The 13,356-nt window shown below is 40.1% G+C and overlaps 3 non-coding genes across 3 annotated transcripts; 2 read left to right on the forward strand and 1 right to left on the reverse strand.

The window, feature by feature from the left end:
* Positions 1–3,833: 3,833 nt before the first annotated feature.
* On the forward strand, positions 3,834–3,915 carry trnal-uag (transfer RNA leucine (anticodon UAG)). Its single transcript has one exon. It is a non-coding gene; the product is annotated as a tRNA-Leu (tRNA).
* Positions 3,916–8,622: 4,707 nt separating this feature from the next.
* Positions 8,623–8,694, reverse strand: trnaw-cca (transfer RNA tryptophan (anticodon CCA)). The gene has a single exon. It is a non-coding gene; the product is annotated as a tRNA-Trp (tRNA).
* Positions 8,695–12,571: 3,877 nt separating this feature from the next.
* trnae-cuc (transfer RNA glutamic acid (anticodon CUC)) lies at positions 12,572–12,643 on the forward strand. Its single transcript has one exon. It is a non-coding gene; the product is annotated as a tRNA-Glu (tRNA).
* The last annotated feature ends 713 nt before the right edge of the window (positions 12,644–13,356 follow it).

The raw sequence follows: 13,356 nt of genomic DNA on the forward strand, positions 1-13,356 counted from the left end.
TTGTTGTTTCTAGTGGCATTGTGACACTAGGCCTTACTGACACAGAGCTACAGAGGTTAGAACACAGAATTTCTATTTCCGTCCAAGTAAATCATCTAAAAATTAATAAAAATCACTACTGTAAGCATATTACAACTGCTATATACTAAAATAGTACCCTAGCCACATGTCTCAACTTAGAACAGAAAAAATCCAGAAGAAAATTGCTTATAAAATGGATTTTATATGAATGTTTTTCTACAGATATGTCTGTGCGTTTGTCTAATTTCTTATTTCTAAAAAAGCCCAAAAAGTGCTAAATACATAACTTCTGAAATACAAAAACACATCCACATCACTCACACACATGCCTAAAATAAGTAGATACATAGATTTATAGGAATAAGTAATCATAATTTGATGAAATGTTGAAATGCTATAAGAAGGCCATATTTTGGCTTTCAGACAGTTGGAGTGAACTCAGGGATAGGTTTTTGTTGGCCATGTCTGGTACCATTCAACTCGTCTCTTTACTGGCTATACAGGGATGCCAGTTTTATGCCCTTATGTTCTAATTGGTGGCTTCTACTGTCATTCTTTCCCACGTGGGCCCAATGGGGGCTGTACGATATGATTGGCTTAGTTTGAGTGTATCTCTTGATAGAATCATGCTATTGGTTGGCAACCAGCTTCATTCGAACGTGCTGGCACTACGGATTACAATGATGTGTCGGCATGATTTCTAGCGCGCACAGGGAAAAAGTTACACGCGATCAAAACCGAGAAATGATGCACTATCTAGATTTTTGAACGTCGAAACTTGGCCAGAAACTACAAGATTGTGAGGGGACCAGATAATTATGGATTACAAGGCTTGGATATTCTAATAGTTTGACATGTTTACGAAGGAGGAAAATGTTTTCGGCGATCTTTCACCGCTGTGATTAAAGACACGAGCAGACAGGTATGGATGCAGATTCATTTTATACTTAAATATGTCTGTCTTGCTTTACTTCAGAACATGATTATAACCGTTGTGAGTCACCTTATTGCTTGTGTGTGGGCTCGATGGAATCATGAGACTTTAAGCTTTCTAACGATGTATGACTTGAGCGTGTTTATGACGGATTATGCAAGTAATAACGTCCTTTTATGGTGCGTTCCAATTTCAAACCACCAGTGGTACATTGTACACTAGCTAACTAAATATTTATACATGTGTTTTAATCTCACAGAGTTGAAATTGAACCTTCCAATAGCAAAATCTACACAAATGTGTATTTCCTGTCTGGGTAGCTGAATCTTTAAGATGCTTGCCTCAATGCAGAGTCTCTAGAACTGTGGTTGCAGCGTGGATGTGTAGTCTTGTCGCCATTTAGCAGCCGTGTGTGACACAAGCTGAGCTTTACAGCACAGACAAGCTTCCCTAGTCACTCACTGGAATAATGTGTGACTCAAGTCAGAAATGGCATATCTGTGAGCTAATGACATGCCTGGTTTATAGTGGCCCATTTTAATAAATATTGGCACAGAAACCCAGTTCAATAAGTTTATTCACAAAGTCAGTCAGAATCAGTGGTTGACTTTACATTCCTTTTGAAAAAGGACTCGTGAATCTTCCCAAGGGATTACATAAACAGAGAAGGTGCACTTAAGTTCCTGAAATATAAAAAGCAAACAATTAGTGAATCTTTTTAACATTTGACATTGATGCACTGGGGCAGACCAGTGTTGGGCTTTAAGGTGTTCTTCCCCTGAGTTTCAAACACAACCTGAAGTCTCACACTTGCCTTGGGTTCAGAGTTGGAATCACAGTCGCTAGCAGCAGCATTGCCTTTGACAGCAGCAGTGTTGCCGGTCTTGCACGTTGTACGTCCCAGGAGCATTTCCAGGAAGTAGTTAAATCCTCCGACGGTCTAAAGTGACAGGAAACAGGACTCAGACATGTGAGCACCAATAATAAAACAACGCAAGTCATTGAATATGAAAGGATTAAGGCTAATGTCAAAAAGAAGAAAGTCATGAGTTCAGAGATTAACAAATTTGACATTGGCCCTAATCCTCTTCCGTAGAAGAAAAGTACTTTTACGTTACCTGAACTTGAGCCGATGTTATGTCCAGAATTGCGTAATTAAACAGGTCTTCTGTGTTGGCTTTGTTGAATTCAACCACAGCAAACTGTGCCGCTTCTAAAACATCAGTGCGGTTCACCGGGACTTCTTGTGGGCTACCGGGAGGCAGAGGAGGAGGAGATTGTCCAGTTACAAAGCGGCCGGTGAAAGCAGAAACAAAAACGCAAAACCAGACAAACAGCATGATCACAACAGGTTGTTCTGCAGTGGCTATTAGGAGTTCTGGTATCGGTTCTGAGTGGACTAGTTCAAAGCCGAGTTAATATACCGTCTAGAGAAACATACACACACCTGTTTCCTATCTGTTGATGAACACCCACACAGGTGTTTCCACTTAATCTGGCTGATTAGACCACACCCCAGGACTCTGTGGGTTTCCTTTTGGTGCGTTCACACCACCTGGGAATATCAGGGACCGACCCCATCAGTACATTGTTTTTCAGAATGCCAGCAAATGTCTAATAAGGGAGAACTCCCAGTCTGGGGAAACTTCCGGATTGGTGGAATGGGGCTTAATAGGGAGTGAACAGATGTGTGTTCCTCTTTTCTGTCATATTGGCGTTTGGCATAACAACTTGTTGCATTACTGCCACTAACTGTTGGGCGTAGCCTAGAGCATCAGGTGTGTGAAAACATGGAGGCCACAATGACAAAGGACACCCAAAGCTCTTTAATTAGGCATTACGGTCCTCACTACAGTGTGTACAAGAGCTCAAAACATAGACCTACTTGACTTGTCTTGGTTTACCGTTTACTGGCAATGGCACTGTGGGAATTTTGTATATTTCTGAAACGTTTCTAACCATTCAACACATGAACGTACGTCAGTTATCAACATGTCACCAACTGGGAAACTGTTCTAGCAAAACCTAGCCCCAGTTTCCCACCTCTGACTCCCACATGAGTGATGTCAATGATGACCTTTTCACTGGGAAAAATGTTTTTTTTCCAATGCCCATGATGTCCACTGATTGATTAGGCCCGTACAAATGAGACCTTTATCATTCTTATTGGTCATAAAAAGATTTGACATAATACATTCTGTCTGATGTGGTGGTGAGTGGTACGGGGCCCCACAGGGGACTGTGCTGTCTCCTTTCTGTTCACCTTATACACCACAGACTTCCAGCACAACTCAGAGTCATGTCACCTACAGAGGTTATCTGATGACTCTGCAGTTGTTGGGTGTATAAGGGATGGACAGGAGGGGGGGTACAGGGCACTGGTGGAGGACTTTGTGGAGCCAGCGACACAAACAGACTGAACAAACTGATCAGGAAGGCTTGCACATTGTGTTTTCCCATCCTGTATATATTTGAATATTTGTTTTAATATTTTATTCTTATATTTTATTCCTATTACTATTATTATTATTATTATTATTTCATGTATACTGTATACTATGTATATTTTTTCCTAGTATCTCATTTATATTTATATTCTGTGTTGTGTGACTAATGTACGTGTGCTACTGTGACACCGTAATTTCCCATTTTTTTGGGATCAATAAATATCTGTCTATCTTAATGCTGTTACAATATTCTAATAATCAATAATGCCAGAGAAAAATGACAAAGAGTGATAACATTTTTAATAAAGTACTGGCATTTTTCAATAAAGTATTGCCTTTTGACTTGCAAAAGTTTTGTTCCAATAACATTAACAAGCATACCGTTAGTTACGTCCCTGTGTTTGTCACGATGTGGAGAACTTGTGAAGGCAGGTAGTGTGGCCGAGTGGTCTAAGGCGCTGGATTTAGGCTCCAGTCTCTCTCGAGGCGTGGGTTCAAATCCCACCACTGCCGTTTGCAAATGTTGAACCGCTGGAAAGCATTCAGTGTGAGGATGCACAGTTGTTGCTTCTGTGGAACTCTTAGTTCATATTTTGAAGTAACTAAAGTCATCTGTACGCACAAGGACAACTCACTTGTAAGTGTTCAACGTGAAATACTCATTCATTGCCATTCATAGTCGATAACTGTGACTGGATGCATGTCGGCCATCCCGGTAGCGATACGCTACCTATACCATCCTGAGAAAGGTTTATGTTATATGCTCTTATACTAACGTGTTCATATGATTTGATAATTTTCACAATGTTTGAAATCATCAGTTAACCTAGCCATTCTACATTGCACACCAGGTTTATAAGACGGTAAGACTTCCGGGGTGACAGGAAGTGACCCGTATTTTAAATGATAAAAATTGTAACCCTCAATATAGCTTGTGGTGTGTTTAAACGTATATCACCATCTTATCACAATGTCCATGCTTGTGTCCATGCTTGTGTCTTTGTTATGCAAATTCTCTGGAAGTCTACTTATTAAGACAATGCGTTCCCCTGTTTCCCTATTGATTATAAAACACATGCCTGAGATTGTTGATCTCAGAAATAACAATAGAATCACAACTTCCATTCATGTGCTTGACCACCTGCAAGTCACTGTATTTTCAGCATGAGTTGTGTTTTTTTTGTTTGCAAATCTCTTAGAAGTCTAGCCTACTTATTGAGAGGATAATTTCACTGTATTCCCCCCATTGATTTTAAAACACCTGCCCCGTGTGAGGGTTGAACTCAGACCTTTAGATTATGAGACTGACGCGCTGTCTACTGCGCCAACGAGGCTATGAAAGTGAATACAATGGTTGGGAAAATTTCGGAAAAACTAACAATTATGTCTTTAATTTCAATAAAAACACTGTTTCTGGAGACCTATGTACTCACACAAAGGCTAAGATCGACCCTAGATGCTTTGTAATGACCCCAGGAAAAGGCCAGGACAAAAGACCGTGTGCAAAGGTTAAAGGAAATGCGAGAATATGACCACAACAAAAGAAATGACAATTCAATGATGGTGGTAGTCAGTTTAGTCGGTGGTGAGTGTGTATGCATGGATGAGTGTGAGGTATGGTGTCAGTGATTTATGCTGGACAGTGTAGAACTAACAAAAAAGAGCGGGAGAGGTGCTGGACTGAGAGACCTCTAGGGCAATCACAGATGCACAACCAATAATAAAACACTACTGAGTGAATGTGTTCAGAAAATGAAGAACATTGTTCAGAAAGCTTTATGCAGCTTCATTTGACCATAACTTTTAACCACCTAAAAGAAATTAAGTCTCTGGAAATATTATGCCCTAAGCAATTAGACAAAATAGTGCAATGTAATTTTGAACCGCTCCTAGAAAGAAACCCTTAGGTAGCCAGTGGATTACCTACTGTAGAACGTGGTCGGCATGCCAACGAGGCTTGAAAGTGTGCACATGGTGATTCAGAGGAGATTTAAGAGTTAAAAGTGTAAAGTAGCTACATTTTCTAAATTGTCCGCCTACACTGCCAACGAGAGCTCTTCTCTAATATTACCGGGTACGCAATAACTATCCAACTTTAGAAGGTATTGTTGATCTCAGAAACAACAATAGACGACACCATCGCATCACAACGTCCATGCTTGTGCCTTTGTTATGCAAATACTCTTTAAGTCTACTTATTAAGAGTATGATTTCCCCTTTTTCTCTATTGATTTTAATACACCTGCCTGAGATTGTTGATGTCAGAAATAACCATAGAACTGCCAAGTAACATTCTAGAACTGTAACATTTCAGAAGTTTTAAGTGAAATTTTTGGACCGCGACTAAAAACTTGAGAAGTGCCTGGCTAGCTCAGTTGGTAGAGCATGAGACCCTTAATCTCAGGGTCGTGGGTTTGAGCCCCACGTTGGGCGGTGGTGTTTTAGAGAGTCGGAATCCCTGAGTCTCACAGTATCAGGTGGCTTTATTCGTCTGTCAATCGCAAGATTAGCAGTTTCATCCCAGTGTGAAAATCCCTGTTATTTACCAGAATAAAATGTGCCTGCGTTCTACGATTATGGTCTGTGCTGACTTCCTGTTCCTCAGATCAAACTAAAGTCTGGTGACAATGCATGTTTAAATTCTAAAACTTCAACCTATTGTTCTAAAACTACAACCTACTGTTCTAGAACTGCAACTTAACATTCCAGAACTGCAGCTTAACATTCCAGAACTGCAGCTTAACATTCTTGAAGTTAAACCTAACATTCTAGAACTGAATTTTAACATTCTAGAACTCAAACCTAACATTCTAGAACTGCAACTTACCATTCTAGAACTAAGATGTAACCTTTTAGAAAAGTAAGTAACATTTTGGACCGCAACTTACAAATATTCTAAAACTTCAACCTATTGTTCTTGAATTGCAACTTTACATTTTATAATGGCAGCTTAACATTCTAGAACTACAACATAACATTGTTGAACTGTAAGTAACATTTTAGGACCATGACTCTCAAAATTCAAAAACTACATATTATTGTTCTACAACTGCAACTTAACATTCCAGAACTGCAGCTTAACATTCTAGAAGTGAATATTAACATTCTAAAACTCAAACCTAACATTCTAGAACTACAACATAGCATTGTAGAACTGTAAGTAACATTTTAGGACCATAACTCTTAAAATTCAAAAACTACATCTTATTGTTCTAGAACTGCAACTTAACATCCACATAAAGTGGCTGTATTGGGGCAGATCATCTGTCAATCGCAAGATTAGCAGTTCCATCCCAGTGTAAAAATCCCTGAAATTTACCAGACTGTCCAGACTAAAATGTGCCTGCATTCTACAATCATGGTCTGTGCTGACCTCCTGTTCCTCAGATCAAACTAAAGTCTGGTGACAATGCATGTTTAAATTCTAAAACTTCAACCTATTGTTCTAGAACTGCAACTTAACATTCCAGAACTGCAGCTTAAAAGAAAGTTGATGTGTATTTGCATTAATCCAAAATAAAGTTGATGTGTATATGCATTAATGTGAAAGAAAGTTGATGTGTATATGCATTAATCTAAAAGAAAGTTGATGTGTATATGCATTAATCAAAAAGAAAGTTGATGTGTATATGCAGTAATGTAAAAGAACGAATGATGTGTATATGAATTAATGTGAAAGAAAGTTGATGTGTATATGCATTAATCTAAAAGAAAGTTGATGTGTATATGCATTAATCAAAAAGAAAGTTGATGTGTATATGCATTAATCAAAAAGAAAGTTGATGTGTATATGCATTAATCAAAAAAAAAGTTGATGTGTATATGCATTAGTAAGTAGACCTTGTGGCGCAACGGCAGACTGTCAGTAGAAATAAACCTTTTGTTGTAAGAAAACGTGTTAAATTTGTTATGAATCTTTTTTGTAATTTTACATATGTTTAAAAATATCAGAAAACATATCGATATTGCAGTATTCATAATCAATGTTGCAATATCGCATTTTGTCAATATCGTGCAGCCCTAGTGTGTGTGTGTGTGTGTGGGTGTGTGTGTGTGTGTGTGTGTGTGTGTGTGTGTGTGTGTGTGTGTGTGTGTGTGTGTGTGTGTGTGTCAGGGACAGAGGTAGTTTTTTTATGCGATGTAGGCTGTATGATTGGTGATGATGTATGATTGGTATTTTACAAATCACACACTATAAATATGGTAGAGAATAGAGGATGGATACCCGACCTGAGCCCGACGGGGCCCGACGGTACCCGACGGGTCGGGCCGGGTTCAAACAGATGTTTAGAAAGGATGCTCGGGTTCGGGTCGGGCTCGGTCACATCAGTGCGATAAGGCATTGAACATTTGAATTTAAAACAGCTTATTATGTAGGTAATGGCGCTTGTTGCCCCGTGTGCATTGATGCGCTCATCTGTTGACATTTCCAAATGCCTTCCTACAATTGCTTAATAAAAGCGGCTTTCCACACAAACAAACGTACATGTGTCATTAGTATGAGAAACAAATGCGATTTTAACTGGGTCGGGCTCGGACATAAATATCTTAATGCCTGTCGGACGCGGGTCGGGCTCGGACAGAAAAATCCGGCCCGATCCGCACTCTAGTAGAGAAGTAGATAGAAACAGAGTGGCAATAAAGTCAGATATTTTAATAAGTGGAAGAAACAATATGATTATATTTTTAGAGTCTACTTGAAGCTTTTTATATTTGTCTCTCTCTTTCACTTACACACACACACACACACACACACACACACACACACACTGTACTATCACGTTGTTCTAAATCATCGCCTCCCAGCCCTTGACATTTAGCAGCCCCACTCCCAACACACACAGACACACATACACACACACACACAGACACACACTAGGGCTGCACGATATTGACAAAATGTGATATTGCAATATTGATTATGAATACTGCAATATCAATATGAATTCTGATATTTTTAAACATATGTAAAATTACTAAATAGATTCATAACAAATTAAACAAGTTTTCTGACAACAAAAGGCTATTTCAACTGACAGGTTCAGCACCCTGAGCAGTTGGGGGGTACAATGCCTTGCTTAGGAGCACCTGGCAGGGCCTAGGAGGTGAAGTGTCATTTCTCCAGCCTCCAATTGACACTTTGGTCCACATGGGGACTTAAACCATCCAGTTCCCAAACCAAATCCCAACAGACTGAGTGACTGCAAACCCCTAAACATTTGACCTCGACGTGATTTGAACACGCAACCTTCTGATCTGGAGTCAGACGCGCTACCGTTGCGCCACGAGGTCTCGGGTCAATAAAGATGCACATCTACTTTCTTTTAGATTATTGCATATACACATCAGCTTTTTTTTGATTAATGCATATTCACATCAACACAGCAATGCAACGGTAGCACGTCTGACTCCAGATCAGAAGGTTGCGTGTTCAAATCACGTCAGGGTCAAATGTTTGGGGGGGGCAATAGCTCAGTCTGTATGGAGTTGGGCTAGGAACCAGAAGGTTACCGGTATAAGTCCCCATGCGCACCAAAGAACGGAGTGTGACTTGCTGGCACTTCACCTCCTGGGCACTGCCAGGTGCTCTTGAACAAGGCACTGGACCCTCCCAACCGCTCAGGGCGCTTGACCACTCCAATTTGAATGTCAGTTGATATAAATCTTTTGTTCTAAGACATTTTTTTTAATTTGTTATGTATCTATTATGTAATTTTACATACGTTTAAAAATATCAGAATTCATATTGATATTGCAGAATACATTTTAGTTATCCTAACACTTTTAACAGTTTTAACTGAAACACCGGCGGTGAGCTCCAGGTGCTTTTTGTTGGGGCCATCTGTAGATGCTATAAACCAGGTTTCGTACAGATCTGTCGCACGGCCTAGGACGAGTTCAAAAAAGTTGGTTTCACGCTTATATTGCGAAAAGCCCTTTGAGCATAAATGGGCGTGGCCTATATCCGGAGACTCAGCTTAATTCAGTGAACTTTGATGTAAAGAATTTTAATTTTTAATGTCAAATGTGGGAGTTATAGGTAAAAATACGTTTGACCTCACTGTAGCACCACTTAGTGGTCCAAATGTGTATTATTTGGTAAGTCAGGTCTGCTACCCATTGTACATCATCAGTCTGTTAATTTCCCGTAATTCACCTAAATGTAAGTTATGTAGACGAATAATGGAAAAGAAAAAGGAAAATCCATTGAAAAACAATGGGGTTCCACATCGGTTCTGTGTGAACCGCATAGCCTTGCTCCTGAGATCCACAAATCCTCGGCTAAGGGGTCCAAGCCCGAGGATGCGGACCGCAGTAGCAGGAAAGCGCTAAACACGAAACCTGTGACGATTTTTTTGTCATGCCGCTCAGAGGCTCTGTACCAATTTTGGTAAAGATAGGCCATTAGGGGGTGCTGTAACGTTTATTGGTTTTGTCAAAAATATACAATTCACTACTGCAGCCAGGGGCATTAAAGTATGACCCCCCTAAACCTCTTGGTTCCTGTTTCCTCAGCCATGTCTGCTAGCCTCAGACTCTTTGTATGCTGTTGCTATGGCTGCGCTGCTAGTGCTCGTTAGCCATGGAGTAGCTTACCATGGCAGTGACGTAGTAGATTGTGGAATTCCAAAATGGCGGCGCCCACGTAAAAACAACAACAACACTTTCAACTTACCATTTTATACATTTTAACAAATTCACCCATAATAATAATAGGACCAATGAGAAGAAACGAAATACATCTGTTATATCACCATTACTCAAATTCCAGTTCAGTTCATTTTTAAAGAAGGTGTTGTATCCGGCCTAGGAGCTGATTTGATTCTTTAAATCTTGTTGGCACATTGGTAATTACAGATCATGATTTTCATTTTCATTGAAAGATTTTTTACAGATAATTTTTAAAATCTGCCTATATACATATTAGTAAACTAGCTTGTTTAGCAGAACATTTGTATTCTTCAGTTCATTGTTTATTGATAAATATACAGTGCCTTGCGAAAGTATTCGCCCCCTTGAACTTTTCAACCTTTTGACACATTTCAGGCTTCAAACATAAAGATATAAAATGTTTATTTTTTGTGAAGAATCACCAACAAGTGGGACACAATTGTGAAGTGGAGCAAAATCTATTGGATATTTTAAACTTTTTTAGCAAATAAAAAACTGAAAAGTGGTGCGTGCAAAATTATTTGGCCCATTTACTTTCAGTGCAGCAAACTGACTCCAGAAGTTCAGCAAGGATCTCTGAATGACCCAATGTTGTCCTAAATGACTGATGGTGATAAATAGAATCCACCTGTGTGGGATCTAGTCTCTGTATAAATGCACCTGCTCTGTGATAGTCTCAGGGTTCTGTTGAAAGCGCAGAGAGCATCATGAAGACCCACCAAACATGTGGAAGAAGGTGCTCTGGTCAGATGAAACCAAAATCGAACTTTTTGGCCACAATGCAAAACGATATGTTTGGCGTAAAAGCAACACAGCTCATCACCCTCAACACACCATCCCCACTGTCAAACATGGTGGTGGCAGCATCATGGTTTGGGCCTGCTTTTCTTCAGCAGGGACAGGGAAGATGGATGCAGCCAAATACAGGACCATTCTGGATGAAAACCTGTTGGAGTCTGCAAAAGACCTGAAACTGGGACGGAGATTTATCTTCCAACAAGACAATGATCCCAAACACACAGCAAAATCTACAAAGGAATGGTTCACAGATAAACGTATCCAGGTGTTAGAACGGCCAAGTCAAAGTCCAGACCTGAATCCAATCGAGAATCTGTGGAAAGAACTGAAAACTGCTGTTCACAAACGCTCTCCATCCAACCTCACTGAGCTCCAGCTGTTTTGCGAGGAAGAATGGGCAAGAACTTCAGTCTCTCGATGTGCAAAACTGATAGAGACATACCCCAAGCGACTTGCAGCTGTAATTGCAGCAAAAGGTGGCTCTACAAAGTATTAACGCAAGGGGGCCAAATAATTTTTGCACGCACCACTTTTCAGTTTTTTATTTGCTAAAAAAGTTTAAAATATCCAATACATTTCGTTCCACTTCACAATTGTGTCCCACTTGTTGGTGATTCTTCACAAAAAATAAAAATGTTATATCTTTATGTTTGAAGGCTGAAATGTGTCAAAAGGTTGAAAAGTTCAAGGGGGCCGAATACTTTCGCAAGGCACTGTAGATATTATTAGCATGAATGAGCACAAATGCATAAATAAACAATAATATGTAAATGCAGAGTTAATAAATGTTGAATAACATGCCTGCTGCTTAACATACCGGTGTATTGGGGCGGAGGCTGGAAAAACGGAATATACTTCCGACCAAGCACCTTCAGACTATTGGTGTTGACCGACTGGACCAGGTCTCCAGAGTAGCTGAGGAGATGCGAGGGTTTGGTGGCAAGAGACCTGGTCCTGGTTCCACCTGCTCAGGCCTTCTAGCAGAAACAGCTGAACGTTTAGGCTGTTGGCCTTTGTTCCTGAAATTAAAGTTGTATTGTATTAACATTTTGTATTCCCTCATTACTGAGAAGAATATTAAAGACTATATTATAATGTAATGTAGTATACATTATTTTTCATTAAATAGTAGTGTTGTCAACCATTTCAAGGGATAATTTGGGTTGCACTCGACCAGCAGAGGGTCCAGCAGCAGTTGGAGCAGCAGGGTGTGAAATCCACATGTGCAGACCTGTGCTCCACCAAAAAGAGACATCTGCCCCCGCTGCTGGAGTGGACACTTCTCTATCTGTAATTAACCAAAATTAAAATGCACCAGAATGTTACATGACATTAATTAATTGTTGATGGTTGTTAAAAAAAAAACATGTAAAAAGCTGTACCTTAAGATAGAGCTCATGCCATCTCTTTTGCCTCGGGGCTGGTCTATTCCCAGCATCAGTAGGCCAGACCCCTGTAGCGGCAAACGTCCTCAGCCGGGACAGCCATTCATCGTCCCCCATGGCACGATGCTCCTTAGCCTAAGATGCCATCTGAGATTAAAACTGAACAGGACAATAGGACAATAATGTCAATAGCTTAAGAATACAAACTGACTATGTGACAGATGTGTAATCGTTCCTTGCCTAAAACAATATGAGTCATTCAAGTAAGTGAAAAGGAAACTCACGTCTACAAAGATAAATTTGACTGACGTGACTCCCTGATGGTCTAGTGGCTAGGATTCGGCGCTCTCACCGCTGCGGCCCGGGTTCAATTCCCGGTCAGGGAATGGTCTGGACTTGACACACTGAAAAACAAAAGCTGTAAATTAACTAATATTTTCCTGTTAACTTCACAGATTTCTTCTGTATTTTTTAAACACAGATAAACACCAATAAATTATAATTGTGAATTTAAGGGACAACTAGCATGTGTGAAACCACCTGTGGGAGTGGAACATGGATGGAACAGAGATGGGCTTTCAAACAATGCACCTTTTGACATTTTGACATGTCACAGTAGGAAAAGCAAAGATATAAATAAAAATGAATTATAGCTCAACTCAATTTACATCATTACAGTAGACATAAGGCATTACAAAGTCAAGAAACTAGGTGCTGATAGTGAAGGGCAAATGAAGCTTTGGTAAAGCACTGAACCACTTAGAGGAACTGGTTTTAAAACGGGTTCATTACTAGAAGCTTCAGTAACAGGGACCTTGCCTGGTGAAGGGCCCAGGCTGCATCCAAATGATCCCGACAAGATAGTGGACAGGAGGCTTTAGACTAGTGACACTCACGTGTACTAACAATGGAATAGCATTCTTTTTAAAATAAAGATTGACGGATTTGTGTATTGTATTATTGGGTATTAGGTAAAGAGTGGTTGGGGAAACAGAGGATGTGCTGGGAAAGTATGGCACAAGTTGGGTGTGCTTGTGTAACTATGGCCGGGGGGTATGTGGGACAGGACTGTGGGTCGGCGTTGGTACCTGAGTGGTAA

The sequence above is a fragment of the Etheostoma spectabile genome, unplaced genomic scaffold (genome assembly GCF_008692095.1).
Source record: "Etheostoma spectabile isolate EspeVRDwgs_2016 unplaced genomic scaffold, UIUC_Espe_1.0 scaffold00018856, whole genome shotgun sequence".
Taxonomy (NCBI): Eukaryota; Metazoa; Chordata; class Actinopteri; order Perciformes; family Percidae; genus Etheostoma; species Etheostoma spectabile.